The following is an 11509-nucleotide window of genomic DNA, read 5'->3' on the forward strand; positions in this document are numbered from 1 at the left end:
GCTCATAGTCCCAGGCTTTCTGCATTAAGTTGGATTTTCAAGGGGGCTTAATCCTCGTCAGTGGCTGTGATGCCACCTTTTGTGGTGTCTCTCAAACTTGAGGACTAGACTAGCTGGATACCTGGAGCCTACCTGCCTACTCAACATCTCTGCTTTAGCGTTTCAAAGGCATTTCAAACTTGACGTGTCCAAAACATCTGAGTAGTTCCTAAATCTCCTTTCATCTTCTGCTTTTCGGTAATTGGCACTACTGCCCAACTAGTTGATTAGGCCAAAACTCTGTGTTATCTCTGCAAAAGGGGTTCCAGGATCCAGTTCCAACGTGTGTGTGTGTGGAGGGTTCCCACACCAACAGCAGCTCTTGGGTGTCAACAGCATGTCCTAGAATTCAACTCAATTCTGATGCTGTCTACCCAGATGTAGAATCAGATTCCATAGGAAAAGCACTCAGTCCCATACGACCGCGCCTCCACTTCAGGTACCAGTCACGAGTCCTATAGTTGTTACCTATGTTTCTGACCAACTTGCTATAAACTGGGTTCCTGTGACCCCCTTCTTGGGTTCAGTTTACTTGCTGTAATGGCTCCCAGAACTCAGGAAAACTTGTTTATTCACTAGATTACCAGTTTATACTAGGGTGTGAGCAACAGCCAGATGAAGAGATACATAGTGCCAGGCATGGGGAAAGGTGTGGAGCTCTTCTTTGGTCTCCGTGTCACCACCCGGAAGCTCTCTACCCTCCGCCCTTTTGGTGTTTATGGAGGCTTCCTTTACATAGACAGCATTGATTCAGCCTGTAGCCTTCTTCCACTCCCCAGAGGTGGAAAGTTTTCACCCTCCAATCACATGTTTGGTTCTCCTGCCAGCCAGCCCCCATCCTTGGTCTGAATTTGAAAGTCACCTTCCCTGATGTGTTTTCAAGAACTGAGGATGAGAGACCAAATAGCCATGGCCCTTGTTACTCAGGAAATTCCAACGGTTTTTTGGTGCGGTGAGCCAAAAAACTGTGAAACTGTAGATGAAGACAAAATATATGTGAGAAATAAATATTTTGATCATTTGAATGACCAAATATATATATATTTCTTATACATCAAGGTACTGCATCCTCTGTTGCCCTTTCTCCCCCACACATCTTCAGTACCTCAGCTGGTATATGAGCTGTGGCTTCAAAATAAACCTCAGATCTTCTGTGCTTTCTCTGTCTTCTCTGCTAGGGATTCTCGTCCTGGGCACATCTCTCACCCTGACTGCTACATGAGCCTGCAGGTATGAGTCCCCCTTCCTCTTGCCTCCTGTCTGTTCACCAAAGTGTTCCTTCTCCGTGGGTGCTGGGTTCTCTTCCTCTGACCCAGTGACTTGATTGTACCTAGGATACAACATAAAGGCCGGTGGATGAGGCCCACACAGGGCTGGCACACATTTAGGCTCCTGACCCCTGTCTGCTGTGGCTCTCTCCCTGCCCTCCCACCATAACCCTCGCCCATTCCTGCTTTGCTGGCTTCCTGCCTGCTCCTCAGGTAACCAACTTAATCCTGCTTCAGAGTCTTCAGTTCTGCCCTTCCCTTTGCCTACTTGCTCTTCCTTCAGATCTTAGCAGGACTGGCTTCTGGGAGAGTAAATGGCTTTGATGGAGAAGTAGCTTCACCCTGTCACTCATCAGTTGGAGCTGAGGAGGGGGACACAGGTGAGCACTGAGCAGTGCGGCAGGTTCCATAGAGAGTCTACCTGCCACATGTCCTGGATTTTGGGAAACACGAGACAAAGAAACAGGTAGCATCTGGAGACCAGAGATGTGGGGGCACTGCCTGGCCTCTGGGTGGGCAGTCAGCCTGGCTGCCCTCTCCGGTCTTGGATCATCTTTCTACTTAAGATGCTCCTCCTTTGGCCTGTACCCAGTGGTGGTCTTGGCGGGGTTCCCTCCATGGATTTTTTGTTGGGCAACCTCAGCTAAGTCACGTCCCTTCCCCTGTCCTCCGTTCACCCATCTGCACATGGGTTGGGTGTAGGTGGTGGTGGGCAAGGTTAACTGGTGGCCCTCACCCACCTGCCACACTCTTCAGCACGTTCTGGTCTATGCAGCAGGCCCCGGTGTGGGGTGGGGGTCTCAGGCTGACACGAGCTCCACGGCTCAGTGGCTCACCTGCAGTTCATGCAGGTGGCCTTTGCCCTCTGTGTGAGCTACATGCACATGTTGGACACAAACCACTGGAAGATGTCCTAGTCTGACCCCTGCAGGGGTACTGGTGTCTAGCCACATGGTGAGCCCTCTGACCCCCGCCCCCTGCTTGCCCAGTGACCCCACTCAGGGACCCTATTTGTCTTCCTAGTCCCCACTTTCCTGTGGCTCCTCGCATCCCCTCCTCCTCCCTGCTCTGAGACCATAGTCCTCCTCACCCCTTTCTTCCCTCTGGTGTCCTGCTCCCCCTGCCCCCTCCCGGGCCCTACTCTTCTCATTGCCCCCCACACTTAGTTCCCCTCCACTCTTGGGTTCCCTTCACCCCACACTATCTGGTATCCTCCTCCTCCTCCCTCTGGAGACATCTGCCTCCTCCCTTTAAGAACCCTTCCTCCACCTGCCCCCAACGGCCCTGGTTCCTTATTCCTACCCGGGTCCCCGTTCACTCAGCTCTCTTGTCTTCTAGATCAGCTGTATCTTGGACTTCTTTAATCCCGCCTGCAGGGATGCCTGGAGGAGGAGGCACTGGAATGGAAACCCTGCCTGTCCCTGCACCGGCCCTGGGCAATGCTGACCACAACCACTGTGCTGCCTGTTCTCTTCCTCCTGGGGCTGGGAGCCACCAGGCAGGGTCCCCCTGTGAATCCAGTTGAGGTTCAGCCTGTGGTCCGTGGTCCTGGCAGGACCCTTACCTGGGATGGTGGTGAGGACTCTGGACAGGGTCCAGGTGTCCTGAGCTGGTGGCAGCAGTATGCTGGCTCCACTCCTCCCACATCCCTGTGTGTACTGGACCAGAGCTCTGGGGGGTGCCTGGGGCAGCCTTGAGTGTTGTAGGATGGATGCTGTCCTCATAGCTCACTGAGTACCCCCTTTTTTTATGGAGTTAGGGAATAGGCCAAGAGGTCAGAATGGATGCAGTTTTGTAAAATGTAATGTACATGTTGGTTTTTAGTAAAATACACCATTTGTCTTTCCTACAAAATTTTATCAGTACCTGCTCTGTTCCCTATGGTCTGTTCTGAGGACTGTGTTCCTTCCAACAGAGAGAGGCCCTCCCTCTTACTTTGAGTCCCATTGTCTCCTGAAAGGTGGACTTGTGTCCCCCACCCTCTGGATGCCCGGACAGGTTGGGCTCAGGGATACCCCCTCTGCCCCTGAGATTTCAGAGCCCCAGCTGTGCCGACCTGCAACTACACATACTTTGGTATCCTGATTCCAACCTAGTTTGTCCACTTGCTGTGCCCCTGTGGAACTCAACCAAAAGCTGACCCCCCGCCCCAAGTCTTGCCCTTCTAGTCCTGGGCCTCAGCTGCCCACTGCCCTCTGGTCATGTGGCCCCCACACATGGGGAGCTTTGGAAACAGGTGATAACCAGACACTCTCCTGTTGTCTTCCTTCAAAAGGGATGCTAGCTCCTCACTCACCATTCACAGTAATGATTGCCGGAGGAATAGATCTAAAGCTGTAAACTAACCTCTCGAAACCCTAGGAAAAAATGGAAAAACATGTTCAAGACTGGAGTGTGGGGAAGACTTTTGTACTAAGGAAAATAGAGAACGTGCACAGTTGTAAGGGAAGACTTGCAGAATATTATAAGTCATCCCCACACTGGGAAGAATATATCTAAAATGACACTCAAGCCTTTGAAACTGAGGGGGATCTGACGTTCCTGCAGGAATTGCTGGACACACAGAGCTTACTTTCTTCAATAAGAGGATAAGTGGTAAATCTAGTTTTTTGTTTTGTCTTAACCAAATATCTGTTTGCAGTGGGTGATTTGTTTTTGAATAAATATTAACACATTAAAAAATAAATATAAAAACTTTAAAAATGTTTTATTCCTTGTTCCTGTCATGGCTTAGCTTGATAAAGTAATGCTTGGGGGTAGAGATGCAGCCTAGCAGCCTGTACTGGAGGCTTCAAGGCTGAGGTGGAGAACATGACCTTCCCCTTGGGCTGTGGTCAATAGGGAGGAAGGTGACCCAGTCACTGCAGGACACCAGGATGCTGAACATCAGGAATTTAGCTTCGTGAAAGGCCAGAAAGCCACAGTGAAGCTCCTCAGGGACAAGGAGCCCAGGTGTCCCAGGACACAGTAGAAAGTGGTGATCAAGCCCTGGGTGCAGATGAGGAGGACACATCTAGGCTTGGAGTGTAGGTCTGGGTCAGTGAAGAGAGGAGGGGTTAGGGTTGGGGTTAGAGTTAGCCAGCCAGATTCCACAGAGAGTCAGGTGGATTGGGGAGTAGATGAGAAAGATGAGATCGGGTGCCCCTGACACCAACAAACTCTCCTTCCAGGAGCAGTGACCCTGAAAGTCAAGGCCACAAACATGGTTTTGGCCAAAACATTGGAAACAGCCCAGTAAACACCATGCCAAATGTGGATTGCTGGAGGGTGCGGGTGGCTGTGCTGGGATGGATGATGAGGAGTAAGGAGCAGAGGAAGCACGGGAGGGAGGAGATGAGGAGGATGTAGCTGAGAGTCTGGTTCTTGGCCTTGACTATGGGAGAGTCTCGGGCTTAACAAAGACCCCAAGGACCACAGCTGTGAAAGCAGAGGAGGAGAGCCATCCCCAAAGGGTCCTCAGAAGCTGAGCAGGTCACAGCCTTGGGGGGCAGCATTCTCTCTTACTGTGTGAGTATAGGATGCTGCACACACCGGTCTACGTGTGACGAGAAGAGCAGAGATGCAATGTCTCAGGTTCAGTAATTCTTACAGATTCCCAGCACCAAACTATATCACACTGGAAAGTTTGGACATATACCTCCACACAGCTACAGGAAAGCTCCTTCATACATAATCTCTGGTGTACATTGCCAGTTCCAACGTGGTTGATAACTATGGCCCTGGCCCTGTCCCACATTCTTTTTGTCTCTGAGTTTGACCTATCTGGATACCTTATATAAGTGGAATCATAATACTTGTTCTTCTGTGACTGACTTATTTCACTCAGCATGGTGACCTCAAGGTGCAGTCACATGTGGCGTGTGTGAGAATTACCTTAGTTTTAAAGGCTGAATCGTATTCCATGGTGTCTACATCACATTTTGCTTATTCATGCATCTGCCACTGGACACTTGGGTTGCTTCCACCTTTAGCCATTGTCCATAATGCTGCTGTGACTGTGATTGTACAAATATCTGTTCCAGTGCCTGCTTTCAAATATTTTGAGTAAATGCCCTGGAGTAGAATGGACAGATCCTGTGTTAACTGTCCAAGTGTTTGAGGAACTACCATGTTGTTTTCCACGGTGGCTGCACCATTTTACTTAATTTCTTTGTGTGGCAGAATAATGGGGTAGTTTATGGATCGATCCATTTTGTTTATCCATCACCCTTTGATGGACATTTCAGTCTTTTCTACCTTTTGGCTCTTGTCAACAGTGCTTCTATAAGTATTCATGTACAAGTTTTTGTTTGAACACCTGTTTTCAATACTTTGGGGTCTATAGGAGCAGAGTTGTTGAGTCATAAGATAATTGTATTTTTATATTTTTGAGGAAATGTCAAACATTGTACACACAGTTTTCCATTTCCACAAGCAATGCTTAAGGGTTCCAATTTCTCTACATTGTTACCAGCATTTGATATCTTCTCTGTTTTTTTTTTTTTTGTATCATAACCATTCTAGTATGTGTAAAGGGGGATTGCATTGTGGCATTAATTTGTATTTTCATCATGATTATTGATGCTTGATGTGTTTTTAAGTGCTTATTGACTATTTGTATTTCTTGTCTAGACAAGGGTGTATTCAAGTCCTTTTCCATTAAAAACATTGGGTTGTCTTTTTGTTGATTCTTGATATATTCTGAAGAACAGACTCTTGTCAGATATATGATGTGCAAATATTTTCTTCTGTTCTGTGAGCTGTATATTACCTTTTGATGCATCAAAGTTTTTCAAATTGAAGAAATCTAATCTGTCCATTATTACGTGGATATTGTAACCATCCTCCTTGGCTTGTCTGAAACTTCCTCCTCCGAATGTAAGATATCTGGCTTCCACCTCTGTCATTTATTGAATTCATTGCTTGCTCCAGATTACAGATAGAGTAGTTTCAGTATTGTTAGCTTCTGCCACCATGGGAAAGAACTTAGACTACACTATTTATGTATGGTACATTTTGCCTTTGTTCTACAGATTCCATTCTTTTCCATAGTTAATTAGGTTAAGTACCTTTTGCCCCCTACCAACAGTGAGTTTTTTTCGTATATTTCTAAATCAGATTGTCACATTCTGTTCCATCCTGTGAAACTCCCATATCCTAAATAACTAAATTTGAATATATGTGATTTACTTGTTGGGTTGTAAAAATCCATGGGTTTAGACTAATAAATAGTGGCAGGCATCCACCATTAAATTATCATATGGAATATTTCAACTCCCACCCCATAACCTGTTTACCATCTCTGTTTCACCTGTTCCAGAATGTGATACAAGTGGGGTCATACAGTGTGTAGCCTCTTAAGACTGTATTCTTTCACTTAGCAACACACATGTAAAAATCATCCATGTTTTGTGCATGGGTTTGGTAGTTTATTCCTTCCTGTTTCAGGATAGTATTTCGTTACATGTGAATGGGAGGAAGAATAATTTTCCCTACACCCTCCTAGGTTCTTTCTTGAGGAACGCCCCCACCACCCCATAATAAACGACATATATAATCAGGACTTCCTAGGTGGCGCAGTGGTTAAGAATTCGCCTGCCAATGCAGGGGACACGGGTTCGATCCCTGCCCCACGAAGATACTACATGACGCGGAGCAGCTAAGCCCCTGTGCCACAACTGTTGAGCCCATATGCTGCAACTACTGAAGCCCACGTGCCTAGAGCCCGTGCTTCACAACAAGAGAAGCCACCTCAATGGGCACAATGAAGAGTAGCCCCTGCTTGCCGCAACTAGAGAAAGCCTGTGTGCAGCAACGAAGACCCAACACAGCCAATGAAATAAATAATAAATAAATAAATAAATACATTAAAAAAAACAAAAAATTAAAAAAAACAAAAGAAAATGATTAAAAAGAAAGATATACGTAATCATACAGAGAAGTGCATATAAATTTCCAAAATTTTGGCCATGAGTCAGACTGAGTAATATAAAATCATCTGTTTTTGTAAAATAGTAGACTCTGAACTGTGTTTCTGACAGAGGGAACACAAAGATTCCTTGCTTAGTGAGAGCTAAAGGTTTTTACGAATATTTCTGGAGAAGACATTTAAGATTTTGATTTGCCCCGATATGTAATCTTATAGAGGCTGTGGACCCAATTCTGGACAAAGGAATTTTGGAAATGCTATGTGTCCATCTTGGTGTTTTTTTAAACCAATCTGAGTGGATAAAATATGTAGTTTGTTTACGATTAGCTTTTTCCTTTCCAGTCTCAGGCAGTGATGGTAGTGGACTAAGTTACTGTCCAACGGGTGGGCATGCGAGGAGAGGAAAGCACTGCAATTTTGGGAGGGGTGTTGATTGTACTTATCAGGTGAAGAAATAAATGTCTCATTTGTTTTGCAAGAAACATTATCAACCTTGAGATTAGTTGAATATCTTGAATACTGTAATCATGTTCAAATATCCTTAATAATGATATACTTTTGAACTGTGTCATGTTTTATGACAGGAGGGAAGAAGCACAATTAAAGGCAAGGCACCCTCAAGTTAGAATTATTTCCTTGGATGTTCACCTTTGAAGATATGGTTCTCAGGAGGTGGAGGGCACAGCTCTTGCTGGCAGGAGGGCCTGAGGAAGGATGTAAGCTTGCTTGCTTGCTTGCTTGCTTTATTTATTTATTTATGGCTACGTTGGGTCTTCGTTGCTGTGCATGGGCTTTCTCCAGTTGCCATGAGTTGCAGTGCATGGGTTTCTCATTGTGGTGGCTACTCTTATTGTGGAGCACGGGCTCTAGGCACATGGGCTTCAGTAGCTGCAGTGCGTGGGCTCAGTAGTTTTGGCTTGAGGGCTCTAGAGTGCAGGCTCAGGAGGTATACTGAGCCCCATGTCCTTCCTGACCCTCAGGACCCCACACCTGTTCCTTGGATGCAGCCGGCACAACTATGAGCCCCCAAAGGGTGGGGATTGGCTGGTCTGAGCAGCCTGAGCAGCCTGACCTGGCCGGCCCGCCCTCCCCAGGTGTGCCTGGGTTGAGGTCTATATAAACACCCCCTCCGGGCAGCAGGGGCCTCTGCAGCTGCACCTGACACCTTACTCTCTGCCCTGTCAGCAGCCGCGGGGCTGGGCTGGTGGGAGGGAGTGAGCGGCCATGGTGTTTTGGGTGCCCGGTCTGAGTGGGGCTCTGCTGGACTTTCTGCAGGAGATGCCAGGCTGCCGCCTGCTAAGGAAGAGGATGTGTCACCCATACCTGCCATTGCAAGTTTTCCCTGCAGAGGTGAGGACACAAGAAAGAGAAGCAGTGGGGGCCAGGTCTGGAGGGGTAACTCAGGTAGGTAAATGGAAAGCTTCCAGGAGAGCGCCTGGGGCCAGGACCATCTTGCCTGGCCTGCAGGCACCAACTCGGCCTGTGTGCTGTCACTGGTGTGGCTTGAAGCCCTTTCCTCCAGCCTTTAAAGTCTTTGTACATATTCAGGTGCTTTGTACATATTCAGGAGCTCTCCTGGTACCTGCCCAGGGGGGCTCCACGACGTGGGAGGCACCTGCCCAGGGGAGCTCCACCTGGGGAGGGTGGATGAGGTTCAGGAGCAGCTGGCCTGGGGGTCAGCTGACGTTTACTCAGAGACGCCTCTTCCTGGTCCACCAGCTTTCCAGTGAGGGCGCTCCTTGCGGGGGCTGCTACCTGCATGTGAGACAATTCCCCTCCTCTGACCACCTTCAGAATTGTTCATCCGTGTAGCAGGTGTCCTGGTTGGGTTTTCATCTGTGTAACTGTCGGGTTCTTAATTAGCAACATGAATGGTGACATTAAAGGTCCTGAATCAGGATGGAAATACTTGCCCCACATGCGCAGGTGTAAGAACCTAGGGAGGCCGTGAGCAGCCAGAACCCTTAGAGATGGGCTTCTGACTTGACCCCTCAACATTCTGGTGTCCAGCCACGGCTTTAGGATTCTGGGAGCACAACGCTGACTCTAAGGGTTCTGTAATCCAGCCTCTCCTTGCCTTTAGTGAGACCCACACTTCCAGGATCCTACAGAGCAGGGTCTCTGTGACTGTTCTGTGGCTTCTCTAACAAATGGCCACAAGCTGGGTTGTTTAAAACAACAGGAATTCATTCTCCCCTGGTCCTGGTGACCAGACATCTGAGATCAAGGTGTTTCAGGGCTGAGGTCCCTCCAGAGGCTCCAGGATAGGGTTCTTCCTGCCTTTTCCAGCTTCTGGGGCTCCAGGCATCCCCGGGCTTGTGGCTGCCTCCCTCCCATCTCTGCTTTTGTTTTCACATGGCTTCTCCTCTGTATCTGTGTCTCTCCTCTTGTGTCTCATGTAAGGATTCTGTCAATTGGATTGAAGGCCACCCTAACCCAAGATGACCTCACCTCAAGATCCTTAACTACATATACCAAGAGCCTTTTCCCAGCTATGGTCTTGTTCACATGTTCTGGGGGACACATTTTTGGGGGCCACTGTTCAACCCATTATCTGTGTGTAAAATAACCCGCATTTGAGGAGATTACCAGGGTCCCGTATAGACCGGCACAGACAGCAGCCCTGTGGGTGGGGGTCTGGGGAGAATGAGGGCCCTGGAATCACCTGGAAAGGATCAAGGCCTGGCGTCATCAGAGGGTGAGCTCTTCTACGCAGGGCCTGTGAAAACAGCCACTCCATCCTGTCCGTGGAAAGGGGCCCAGGGCCAAGTCCAGAAATGGTTACCTTGCAAAGCTGGCTCTTCTGGAATTTCATCATCAATAGCATCAGGTAACCAATAACTACGGACTTGGAGGTGTCGCTTTCTGGCACATGATGACGGCACTGTCACTCTAGGCTCATCAAGCCTAGAACAGGAATATTTGAAGGAGATTGCGAAGCTTGGTTATCATGGAAACCAAGCAGGTGTGTCAAGGTTGTCAAGGAAACGTCTTCTTTAAGCTGAGGGCAGAGCTGGGGGAGCTGAACTCCAGGGATCTTTTAAAGGGGCTGCGCTGAAGCACCGTCACCTGAGCGGTGGTCTCAGTGTGGGCCGCGGTTTGAGAAAAGTGTGATGAAATGAAGCCTTATTTTCGGTTACTCCTGGGTGGGGATTTGTGAAGCACCTTGGCTTTTAGGGCAAAGGATTGTTACTGGAACAAAGTGTCCCCCACAAAATGGGCTGAGGCTCAGCCTGTCTCTGTCCCCTTCATGTGAGAGTCCACGGCAGGTGAGTGTCAGGGCCCAGGCTCTGTCCACCGTTTCTCCTCCCCGCTTCTGGGTGGAGGACTCCAACCCGCAGGGGCTGGGGTGGCCATACAGGCACCACACACTTTGTCCTAGGACACAGGCAGGCCAAGGCCTGCACCACCTCCACCACGTCCCCTTGGTAACAGGAGAAACTGCACCCAAGCTTCAAGGGATGGGAAGGCTGGGAGGTGCAGGGTAGCTGTGAGCAGGAAAAGGGAAAATGGGTTCTGGGGGCCAGCTGGGCAGCTCTGCTGTGAGGGTCGCCTGGACGCTAGCGCACCATCTCTGGGTCCTGTGAAATGTGATTACACATCAGCATGAGCTCTTCCGTGCTGTGTGGTTCTGGAAATCCTACAGGAGGTGGTTCACAGCAGGTGAAGCGAACACCCTCAGTGGAGATGGTGAAGCCAGAGGTCTGCAGTTCAGACTGAAGGTGCTGCTGGGGGTGCACATGTAGGACAGAATCCTCTCATGTGACTGTAGCTCAGGCACGTTTTACGTGAGTGCCATGATGTTAATACCTAACGTCTATCTTGTGTCTCTCCTCAGGGGCCCCCTCCTCCGTTCCTGAGGCTCCTGTGAGTCACATACAGAGGAAAGAGAGTAGGCCCCGTCCAGTCTGAGCCCTGGTGGATGGTGAAGTCACAGGCAGTTAGCATTGTGAGTTCTCAGGCAGTGGTAGGTCTGGGGGCTCTGTGCTCAGGATCACCAGGTAGTTAATGTCTTCCATTTGGGGGTGGTTTGAGCATCTGTAAAACAACTCAGGAAGCCTGCATCCGATGCTATTATCCAGGCACTTCAGAGAGGAGCCTCAGGAGAGCATATGGGGGAGGGATCTGTCCCGGGAAGTCCCCATAGGGTCCTGCTCGGTCCCAGCAGGTGTCTGGGCTCAGCCACCAGGGAGGTGGGGCTGCCTCCTGGGTGTGGGGAGCAGCAGGGTCACCGTCCTCAGAGGGGCCTGTTGGCCCCAAGGTGAGATGGGGATGCTGTGGCTGGACAGAGGCG

The 11509-nt window shown here is 49.1% G+C and overlaps 1 long non-coding RNA gene across 1 annotated transcript; it reads left to right on the top strand.

Annotated features, from left to right (window-relative positions):
• Positions 1–60: 60 nt before the first annotated feature.
• Positions 61–2992, top strand: LOC130854452 (uncharacterized). Its single transcript, XR_009054021.1, has 3 exons — positions 61–478; positions 1218–1269; positions 2646–2992. It is a non-coding gene; the product is annotated as an uncharacterized LOC130854452 (long non-coding RNA).
• The last annotated feature ends 8517 nt before the right edge of the window (positions 2993–11509 follow it).

The sequence above is a fragment of the Hippopotamus amphibius genome, chromosome 5, assembly GCF_030028045.1.
Source record: "Hippopotamus amphibius kiboko isolate mHipAmp2 chromosome 5, mHipAmp2.hap2, whole genome shotgun sequence".
NCBI lineage: Eukaryota > Metazoa > Chordata > Mammalia > Artiodactyla > Hippopotamidae > Hippopotamus > Hippopotamus amphibius.